General features: G+C 36.8%; 1 long non-coding RNA gene across 1 annotated transcript; it reads right to left on the bottom strand.

Annotated features, from left to right (window-relative positions):
- Positions 1-7673: 7673 nt before the first annotated feature.
- On the bottom strand, positions 7674-8734 carry LOC133295737 (uncharacterized). Its single transcript, XR_009749398.1, has 3 exons — positions 8683-8734; positions 7950-8060; positions 7674-7741 (listed from the first exon to the last, which is right to left on the bottom strand). It is a non-coding gene; the product is annotated as an uncharacterized LOC133295737 (long non-coding RNA).
- Positions 8735-10194: the final 1460 nt, after the last annotated feature.

Here is a 10194-nt window from a genome sequence, read left to right as displayed (position 1 = left end):
AACATGCTCAGCTTTGGTTATCAACGAGTGCAAAGGCAAGTCTGTGAAGAAAGTACAATGCCCCAATTGCAAGCAATACTTCTGCTTCAAGTGCAAGACTTCATGGCATGCTGGGTATAAGTGCAAAGAGAATGGACAGCACAGGGATAGGAATGATGTTTTGTTTGGAGAACTCGTGGAGAGAAATAAGTGGCGGAGATGCCATAACTGTGGTCATTGTGTTGAGCGTGTTGGAGGTTGCGATACTATTCACTGCAGGTTATCTTGTTGGTCAGTTTAATTTTCTTTCTCCTTTGTGTTTTTCGATTTCCTAATGACATATTATTTGTTATCCAACGTAGATGCGGTGAATCCTCTTGCTATACATGTGGAAAAGGGGTTCACTTGTGTGTTTGCGAGGAGAAGAACATCGATGCCTGTGTTCAATGGTGTACTTTTCTGGTATTAATGGCTGTGCTCCTTGGAGGAGTATATTTTATTTCAAAACTTGTCGATTCACGGCGATTACATTAGTAAGTCATGTTTTCTCTGAGCTTATCTATGATGATAATATATGGGAATTTGGACAGTATCCTGATAAGAGTAGTTTATGATTATGATTTCTGCTTAAAGTTATTTTATCAAGTTTGGAAGATTAGCAAAAGATACAAACACTGCGAATGAGTATAATCAAATCACCAGATGTTTGGGCTCTGTTTGATTTCTATTTCATAAAACAGATTTTTTTTGTTTTGAGAATAGAAAAACAAAAAAACTTGTTTGTTAATCAGTATTTTGTAAAAGTAATTCCGAAAACAACATCTGATTTTCAGTATTTAAAACCAAATTTACAGAACACGTTTTCATGTTTTGGTTTTGTGTTTTAATCTTTTACTCCTAAAACAATAAAGAGCTTTATTAATCTTATATCGTAGGGGAGTAATTTTCTCCTATCACAAAAATAATTATGGATTGGCCTACTCACATAAAAAAATTAAAATACACAAAAATTAATGAACGTGTAGGAAAAAGATATTATCTTATGTTGTATAAAAAAAATATTTCCCAACAATAAAATACACAGAACAAGAACTTCATTAATGGCATGATGGTAATTATTTGAAAATGAAAAAGCAAAAGTTAACATTGTGCCAATCTCAATTATAAGCTCTCGTAGCCGCACAATATGTTCTTTTGGTTTTTGGTTTTCTATGGGTGCGCATGACAACCTTCTCGGAATCAATTTTTTTTTAATTTCTGTTCCCGAGAACAGAAATTGATAGAAAACTCGTTTGGTAAAACCGGTTTATTTTTTTGCTCTCGGGATGAACCGAATTAATTTTTGTGTTAGGGAACAGAAAAAAGAATCAGAAAATTTCTGCTTTTTTATTCCCGAGCACAAAATGAGAAACACTTATCTCTCTTAATCACTCTCTATCTCTACCATCATCACCATCACCACCATCATCCCAACACGACCACCGCCACCATCGTACCACTAGTGTTGTCGTGACCACCCCTCACCACCACGATGCCACCACCACCATTACCACCACCACCACCCATCACTACCACCATGCCACCATCACCACCACCACAACTACCACCGCTGCAACCACCACAACCACCACCATTATCGCAACCACCACAACCACCGCCATCGCCACCACTACCACCACCCTCACAACGGCACCAGCACCATCACCACCACCACAACTACCACCGCGGCAACCACCACCACCACCATCATCGCAACCACTGCCGTCACCGCCACCATTGGAACAACCACCACTACCACCACCACAACGGCACCGCTACCATCACCACCACTGTCATCAACCTCCACTATCATTGCTGCAGCCACCACCGACATCGACACCGCCGCCGCTACCAACCACCACCACCATCGTCACAACCACTATCGTCACCACCACCACCATCGCCACCATTACACCCCCACCACCACCACTATTGTCACCTACCACCATTGCCACCGCTGCAGCCACTGCCACCACCACCACCACCTCCATAATGCCATCACAACCACCACCACCAAGCCACCGCTACCATTGCCGCCACCAACCACCATCCCCACCACCATTATCGCAGCCACTGCCGTCACCTCCACACCACCACCATCCCCACCGCTATCACCGCTGCCGCCACCATTACCATCGCCATCGCCGCAACCAGTGCCGTCACAACCACCACCACTATCATCACCACGTCACAGCCGCCACGACCATGCCACCGCCACCGCCACAACCACACTATATAGAAAGGAAAGTGATGATCCGAATTTTTTTTATATTTAATAGGAATTATTTTTTATTATATTATTTGTCATGTTATCAAACGCAATTCTCATTCTCGGAATAAAAATAGAACATGTTATCAAACACATTTTTTTTTTCTCAGAAACTGTTCCAAGGAATAGAAATAGAAAAGAATTATTTCTTTTCAGAAACAGTGCTAGGGAATAGAATGGTTGTCAACTTTTTCTGTTTTTTTCTTTAAAATTACATTCCCGGAAACAAATCATACCAAACAATTTTTTTTTTGTTTTTAAATTTTTAAAATTATTTTCAAAATAATGTTATCAAATGAATTCTTTTCATCTTTTATTCTACAAAATAGTTTTTAAAATTTATTTTATAAAATAATTTTAAGAACAAAAAATTCAAAACACAATCAAATTGATTCTTGGTTTCGACTTTTATAAACAAAGGCGTTTTGAACATCCGGTTCAAACATGAGTTAGAAATAGCTGCTGCTAAACAAAGTTTCACATCCTCGTTGTTTTTTTTACTTAACTTTCAGACTTTCCTAATGAGAACAAACAACCTGCTCAAACCTGTTACAATGAGAGAGATCTCCCTTCAGCATCATCAGTAGCCCACAAATGAAATATTTATCTCCCTACAATCGAAAGCCAATTAAAAATCAGATGACCATCGGGCCAAAGGAGAAAGAAAAAATCCTTAAAATAGACTATAGCATCAAATTATTATCTAATGATCACGGTCATCTTTAAACTAGGGTGGTACTGTGCTATTTGGAAAAAACATCCACAGATGGGTACTATAGAACTACTTATACCTGAAACATTCACATGCATATGATCAATCATTATCTCATGATCACTTTTCATTTTTTTATTAGTGAGCCGCTACTTGCAAACAACATGCACCGATTGGTACCATACAAGCTACATAAATGTATTCATCCATTCATGCTAATGATCAATTCATAACAAGTTCATGTGACATCGATCAATGTGTCACATTTTTTAAAAAAAATTGCTTGAATGCCACACAATTGAAACAATTTTTCAGACTACCACGCCTCCAAACTTGTTACAACTAGCAACGAGTTTGGTTACGCCATGTGTCAGTTCCTCATCATCATCATCATTGACGTCGTCAGGATCACCACTACGCTCGCTGACACCTTCTCCTTTTCTTTTTCCTTCATTTTCTTTCATCAATGCAGATTTATTTATCCACTCAGCAACTTCTTTATCTTCTTCCATATCATCAATATTATCAGCTTCAACTTCTTCTTGAAGTTTCTTCTTCTTTCATAGTCTCTGATTTTTCTGACTCCAATTCATTTTGGATATCAAGTTCTGATTCTGGGGTACTTGATTCTGTGTCATCATCAACAAAACAAACTTCAGGTAGATATTTTGCTTTAAACGCCTTCTCAAAGTCATTCCAGCTTGCATCAAGATTGGACCATATCCATCCTTGATACCAACTAAACGCGCTTCTTCTTAGTCTTCTCACAGCTTCCATCAACTTTGCATCTTCATCGATTTCCTCTGCTTGAAAATATTCTTTCAAACAGATTAACCATCTCGCAACTTCATCTTCATTTCCATAAAATTTTGGAATCTCCATTTTTTTATCGAACAGATAGCATAGCTCGCAGAACGAGGCTCTAAAACTATTCTTCTCTCTTCACGGTGCTTCAGCACTTGTCTTCACCACAGCTCCCAAATCGAGGGCTCTGATTCGCCTCTTTGATCGAACGAGGCTCTGATACCACTTGTTGGAATTTCAATTCCTTTTATATCACTTGTTGGAGATGGGATAAATAAATATGAGAAGAAGATAAACTTTAAAAAATAACAAACTTTTATAAAAAAACAAATACAATACAAAACACAACTGTTACAATACTGTGACTAATTTTTCTCTCAAGATAATTCTTTTTGAAACTATCTTCTTCTCTGTAAGAGTATTTCAATACTTTTTTTGTCACACACTAATAGAACTCTCTCTTTCTGTTTTTCATCTCAAGTGCTGCGGCACATTTGCTTCTGCCTTGCTTCTCTCTTTTCAATTCCACTAACACACATACACACTTAACTACAACATACATATATATAGATTTCACCAACCGACTTGATAGCTTCTTGCTTTACCGACTTTCCTAATAACAATATAATATTGAAACTACAACTTTCTACAATTTCCCATCAACCGACTTTGTTTCCTTTAGGAGTATACCACCGCTTATGACTTTTCAAAGTATTAAACTTCTTCAACATTCTTTAATCATCATTTAGAGAATTACTCCACGTAACTTTTCAGGCTACAGATTTTTTTTACCGCCTTTGACTATTTTGTTTCCACATTTGATGAGATACTTCTAGGATGAGCAAATGATGAGGTGGCAAAGACTAATTTGATTTCTAACAAATAATGTTTTGAAGAAAAAAAAATCGAAAAATGAAAGAAAAAAAAATGTAACTAACTTGTGCTGTAGCTTGACGCATTTTAGTCAAGTCGTCATTCATTTCAAGCACAGATTGCTCCAATATTTTCTCCGGATCTTCAAAGGAACTTATGATAGCATTCGCGTATGACTGCATTACTAAGATCACAAAATCTAAACATAATGACAACAACAATGAGAATATTAAAGCTATGTTGGGATAAATTTTAAATGTCCGTTTTTCAGCAGTTTTGGTTATTTAGTTTCTTGTGTCAGTTAGAATATTAATGAGTCAGTTATGTCAGTTATAAAGTAATGAGGGTGTTATGTGTGGAGTTATGTTGGTCAGTTTTATAGCTTATAAATAGCCTTTGATAGTTTGTATGAAATGTAGATCAAGAGATCAAGAGAAAAAGAGAAAGAGCAAGAAAGCAAGAATAGAAAAGAAATTTTTTTTTGTAGATACACAAGTCTGGTTGTCTCTTGCATCTGTCTGGATATTCAATTCTAACAAATTGGTATCAGAGCTTGGGCTATGGAGGAAAAGAACGAGATGAAAGTGCCACTCTTCCATGGAGATAAGAATGAAGCATTAGATTGGCTTCTATGTTTGAAGGAACATTTTCGGAAAGAAAAAATCTGGACGGAGAACAAATGGCAGGTAGCCATGAGAAGACTCAGAGGAAGCGCAATCAAATGGTTCCGTAAATGGAACTGCCGCGACTTTAATAATATGTGGAAGGATTTTCTAATGGCCTTCGTAACAAAATACTTGCCTGGACGTTTTGATCTGATTAATGAAGAAGATGAAATCTTCAATGATGATGATGAAGATGAGGAAAATGATGCGGATGAAGAAGAGACCGAGATGGCGGAATCCGAGGTTGCCAACGGCAACGCATCCGCGGAGGAGATTGACGTGTCGGAACGCGTAAGAGACGACTCGGAGAAGAAGACGATGTAGATGACTGCGGCCCAGAGGAGGAGAACAAGGGAGCCGAGATAGAAGAGGAGGAGAACGAAGGAGCTGAGATAGAAGATGAGGAGAACGAAGGAGCCGAGATCGAAGCTGAGAAGGACGGGAATGACGAGTCCATTGTCGAGGTAGAAGATTTCGTGGAACCTGAGTGTCTGGAGACAGAGTCGAAAATCGGAAAGGAGATTGAGAAGCTGAGGTGCTTGATGGAGACCGGCATGGAGGAGACCGCGAATCCGAGTTCCGTGTTGATAACCGGGATGGGGGAGATCTTGGCTAAATCACCGAGTTCATGTTTTGGAGAAGAGCTCGACCCTGGCGTGATGAGGTTGATGTCGGAGACCGACATAGACGCGGTTCGGGTTGGAAGTCAGAAGTCGGAGACTGCATTGAATTCGTGGTGGAAGTGGAAGATGTCGACACCACCGAAAAGAGACCATTTCCTTGGAGGACAGTTGTCTAAGATTCCATTGATGAGGCGCGTGGAAGCTGTTCTCGATGAAGAAGAACCCGACGATGAAGAAACTGAGAGCGAAAAAATGGAAGGTGCATTTGAAGAAAAGGATGTGGTCTTCAAGAGAAAAAGAGGTTTTGTTGACAATACCAATGATGCAGAAATTGGGATTGGACGAGGAAATAAAATTGTGAAAGCAACTGATGAAGTGGCGAATGAAACTAAGAAGAATTTGGGTGACGAGAAACTTGCAGGTGAAGAAGATACAGCGAACGGAAACAAGGAAAGTCCTGCTAATGAAACTGAAAATATCAAATTGAAGAAGCCACCGGATAAAATAAAATATGTTCAGAAAAATAATTGCAGGGGAGATATTTTTTTTTGAGTTAATTAAGTTGGAAGGTGTTAGATGTTTTTTGTCAATTATCAAGATTGAAGAAAACAGGCGCGATCAGAAGTTGAAGAAAAGCAGAAGCAACGCGAAGACAGAAAGAAGAATTTAAAATTTATGGGGGAGTTTTGTTGGGATAAATTTTAAATGTCTGTTTTTTAGCAGTTTTGGTTATTTAGTTTCTTGTGTCAGTTAGAATATTAATGAGTCAGTTATGTCAGTTATAAAGTAATGAGGGTGTTATGTGTGGAGTTATGTTGGTCAGTTTTATAGCTTATAAATAGCCTTTGATAGTTTGTATGAAATGTAGATCAAGAGATCAAGAGAAAAAGAGAAAGAGCAAGAAAGCAAGAATAGAAAAGAAAAGTTTTTTTGTAGATACACAAGTCTGATTGTCTCTTGCATCTGTGTTGATATTCAATTCTAACAAGCTATACTTCAAAAAATAAAAACGATTGTTGCTGAGTGAATTTCTTTCGCCTTGACAACTCTGGCAAACCTATCAAAGAGGTTCATGCGAGCACCAAGACCACCTCCACCACGCGTAGATCGCACAGGCTTCAGTATCCTCGTACCTTTAAGCTTAAGAACTTCCACTACAAGAATTAAAAGTTCGGACCACATTAAATAAATGAATCATATGCTAAATATAACGTTTCAGCAAATTAAGTTGAAAAACTATGTAAGATTTCTTGGCAAAAAAATTAATATATTGCTTTTTAATTAAAAAATTACGAATTTATAACAATTTTCAAAATAATTTCGAATCTGCTGCACAATGTTACACCCAAATTGGACGTCACACGTGACGCCCCATTTAGGCGTGACACCCACATAGGTGACGCCTTAAAACTATAAAATAAGAACAAATAAACCCATCTTAAAGCTCCAAAATTCATACGAGTCTCTAATGATGCACTTATCACTTGACCCATGATCCTTGTTATTGAAGATTGTATGAGATAATGATGTTTTCAAATAGATGCTAGTCTGATAAAATTTTGTTGGTAGCAACTCCATTCATGTCTACAGTGTACTCATCATATTCAGAAATTGGAGTAAATAATCATCGACAACAATGACAATACTAGCAGAAAAGAATGAGCTTCTTCTGCGAGTCACATTAGTGAATGTATAATACTTTAACAAATTGCCACTTTTGTTCTATGTTGGCAGTGAATCAGATATACAGATGTCCCCCCTACATAGTGGGCATACCCTGTGTATAATATAAAAAAGTTAGTGATAAACATTTGCAAGCACCTCTAACACATGTTGAGTTCGGTGTAAAGCTACAAACAACACATTTATAGAATACAGCAGTAAATTGGCAGGAATATATGTAGTAATAGGCAATATTTTATAATTTTAAAGTTTTTAACCATAGTTAACCAGAAGAACACACCCAAATCCCGATTCCCACATACCTGTGAATCTCCTTCAGCCACTTGTCTACACATGTTCTATGAAATTCATGATGACAAGGCAGTACTCGCATGCTGTCTCCATCCTCATACTCCACAAGGCATATATAGCATCTGTGAAATTAAAGTATTAGCAAAGGTGAAAAACAGATTATTAAAATTCAATATTAGTGAAATGCCTAAACTAGTCTAAAGTTTGACAGTACTAATAATAAATTTATCAAAACAAAAAAAATGTACATTAGCTTAGCATACTAAGTGAAAAAAAAAGGTAAGAGAAGAGGGTAGAAGGCCCCACTCCATGGTAAAAAAAGATAAGAGTCATGAGAATCTAAACAAAGACATATAAACCATACCTCAAATCCACGAATAGTTAAAGCTAAAAAATTTTATACTAATGACAACAATAACAACAGGATATGGAAGTGGGAGGTAAACTTTCACAGTATCTGGCATCACTTGGAATTTTCATGTCATCATGTAAAACATTATAACATCCAAAAATGCATATTGTGATCCAAGCCAGTGGCCTCCTAAGACATGACTAGATATTATTGATCACTGTTTGCATTCTCCTTTTTAATTTTTGTTTTGGAAAAGTTGCACACTATGTAAATTTTATGTGACATGTTACTAAAGAGAGATGAAAGAAAAAAAAATTTTAAAGAAAAGGAAAAGAAAAATCCTAGCATTTTGAAAAATGAACACCAAGTTATGAGTAAGCCTCAATACTTACTGTACAGGTTCTTCTTGATGTTTGTGCAACTTTGTGTATAATTTCACAGGCAACGATTCCACAACTTCAATAGGTGCAGGAACAGATCCAATAGAAGAGACAGAAGGGCGGGAAGATAAAACCACAGATTGCTGATGAAATTCATCCAGAACCTAATTAAATATGTACAAATATTCAACTTGTATAAATATATCCAGAACCTAATTTCTAAAACCATAAGTTACAGTTTTCACTTTTTATGCTTTTTAATTCATCGACACATTAATTACTAAAGAATTTGGGATACCATCATTTCAACGTTTGTATACAAGATGTATTCAAATATTGATAAATGTAATATTTGATAATAGAAAATTGTTTATGCTAATGTTATTTTTATACAACTACTACACCAAAAAAATTGTAATCCATTTTATACTAAATTCACATGGATAACTCTCCTTTAGCATATTACATGTCATTTCTCTCAAAAGCATCTTTTTTTATTAGTTAGGACATGGTGGCGTTTTTCATATGAGTTGTCAAGAGAATGATTTGAAACAAAGTAGGTTTCAGGCCAGGGAGATAAGTAATCATACCTTCTTGATGACCAGGGAATGCTGAAGCAACAAAAATAGTTCCATCTTTAGCTCCTAACAATATCAAAAAAGCCAGGTAAAAGAAATTATCAAACCATTTACCAATAGCAGCTCTGATCTCTTTTGATTCAGATTCTCCATCGTCAATCCATTTACCTCATCCAAAACCAGCTAAAAAAAAAAAAGAAATCAAACATTAGGAACACGCAGAAAAGATATTGTGCTTTGGTTTTAACAAAAAAAAAAAAAATCACCACTCAGTACTACTCAATACACAAATTAATCACTAAATTTTTACTTAGCAAGCAGTTTCTAGCTCCATTACCACAGGAAACAAACAATGTAAGAGTTTGTGATCCCAAAAATCAAGATGCACATTATTCGAACAAATTCAAACATAAGCAAGACCTAAAAGAGCGATAACACGTTGATTTAGAAACACACACTACTCAGTCCTACTCACATACAAATTAACTGCGAAATTTTACTTAGCTCACCATTTCTAGCTCGATTTTCTCAGGCCCAACTTGATAAGAGAACACCACCTTTAATTTGACGCGGTATCGAGTTTGTTGAATCCGCGAGTGGCTTCATTCTGATAAGAGAACAAAGGTATCCCTAATCAAGCAATCTTGAAGATCATCTTCAATTTCGCGAAACTCCGTTTCACAATCTCACTGGATATTAGCGATGGTGAGAAGAGTATGGACCAACTTGGAGCAATTTCGAATTTGAAACACGAAATTGAAAAACTTAAATCTGAAAAGGAAAAGATGCAAAATTCAAATGAAGCATAATCGCTCCAATGACTCTGGGCTTTGAAGCATAAGAAATGAAGTTCTCTATCAGATTGAAATCTGATAAAGAATTTTAAGTTCTGAAATGAATAAGGGGGAGGAGACGTTGTAGCGGTTTAGTGGAGAGTTAGCCAAAC

This window comes from Gastrolobium bilobum, unplaced genomic scaffold (assembly GCF_033153095.1).
Source record: "Gastrolobium bilobum isolate Gb01-03AN ecotype WA unplaced genomic scaffold, APGP_CSIRO_Gbil_v1 utg486031, whole genome shotgun sequence".
Taxonomy (NCBI): Eukaryota; Viridiplantae; Streptophyta; class Magnoliopsida; order Fabales; family Fabaceae; genus Gastrolobium; species Gastrolobium bilobum.
Note: the sequence above shows the minus strand (reverse complement) of the source record. Positions and strands in the feature narration are given on the sequence as shown.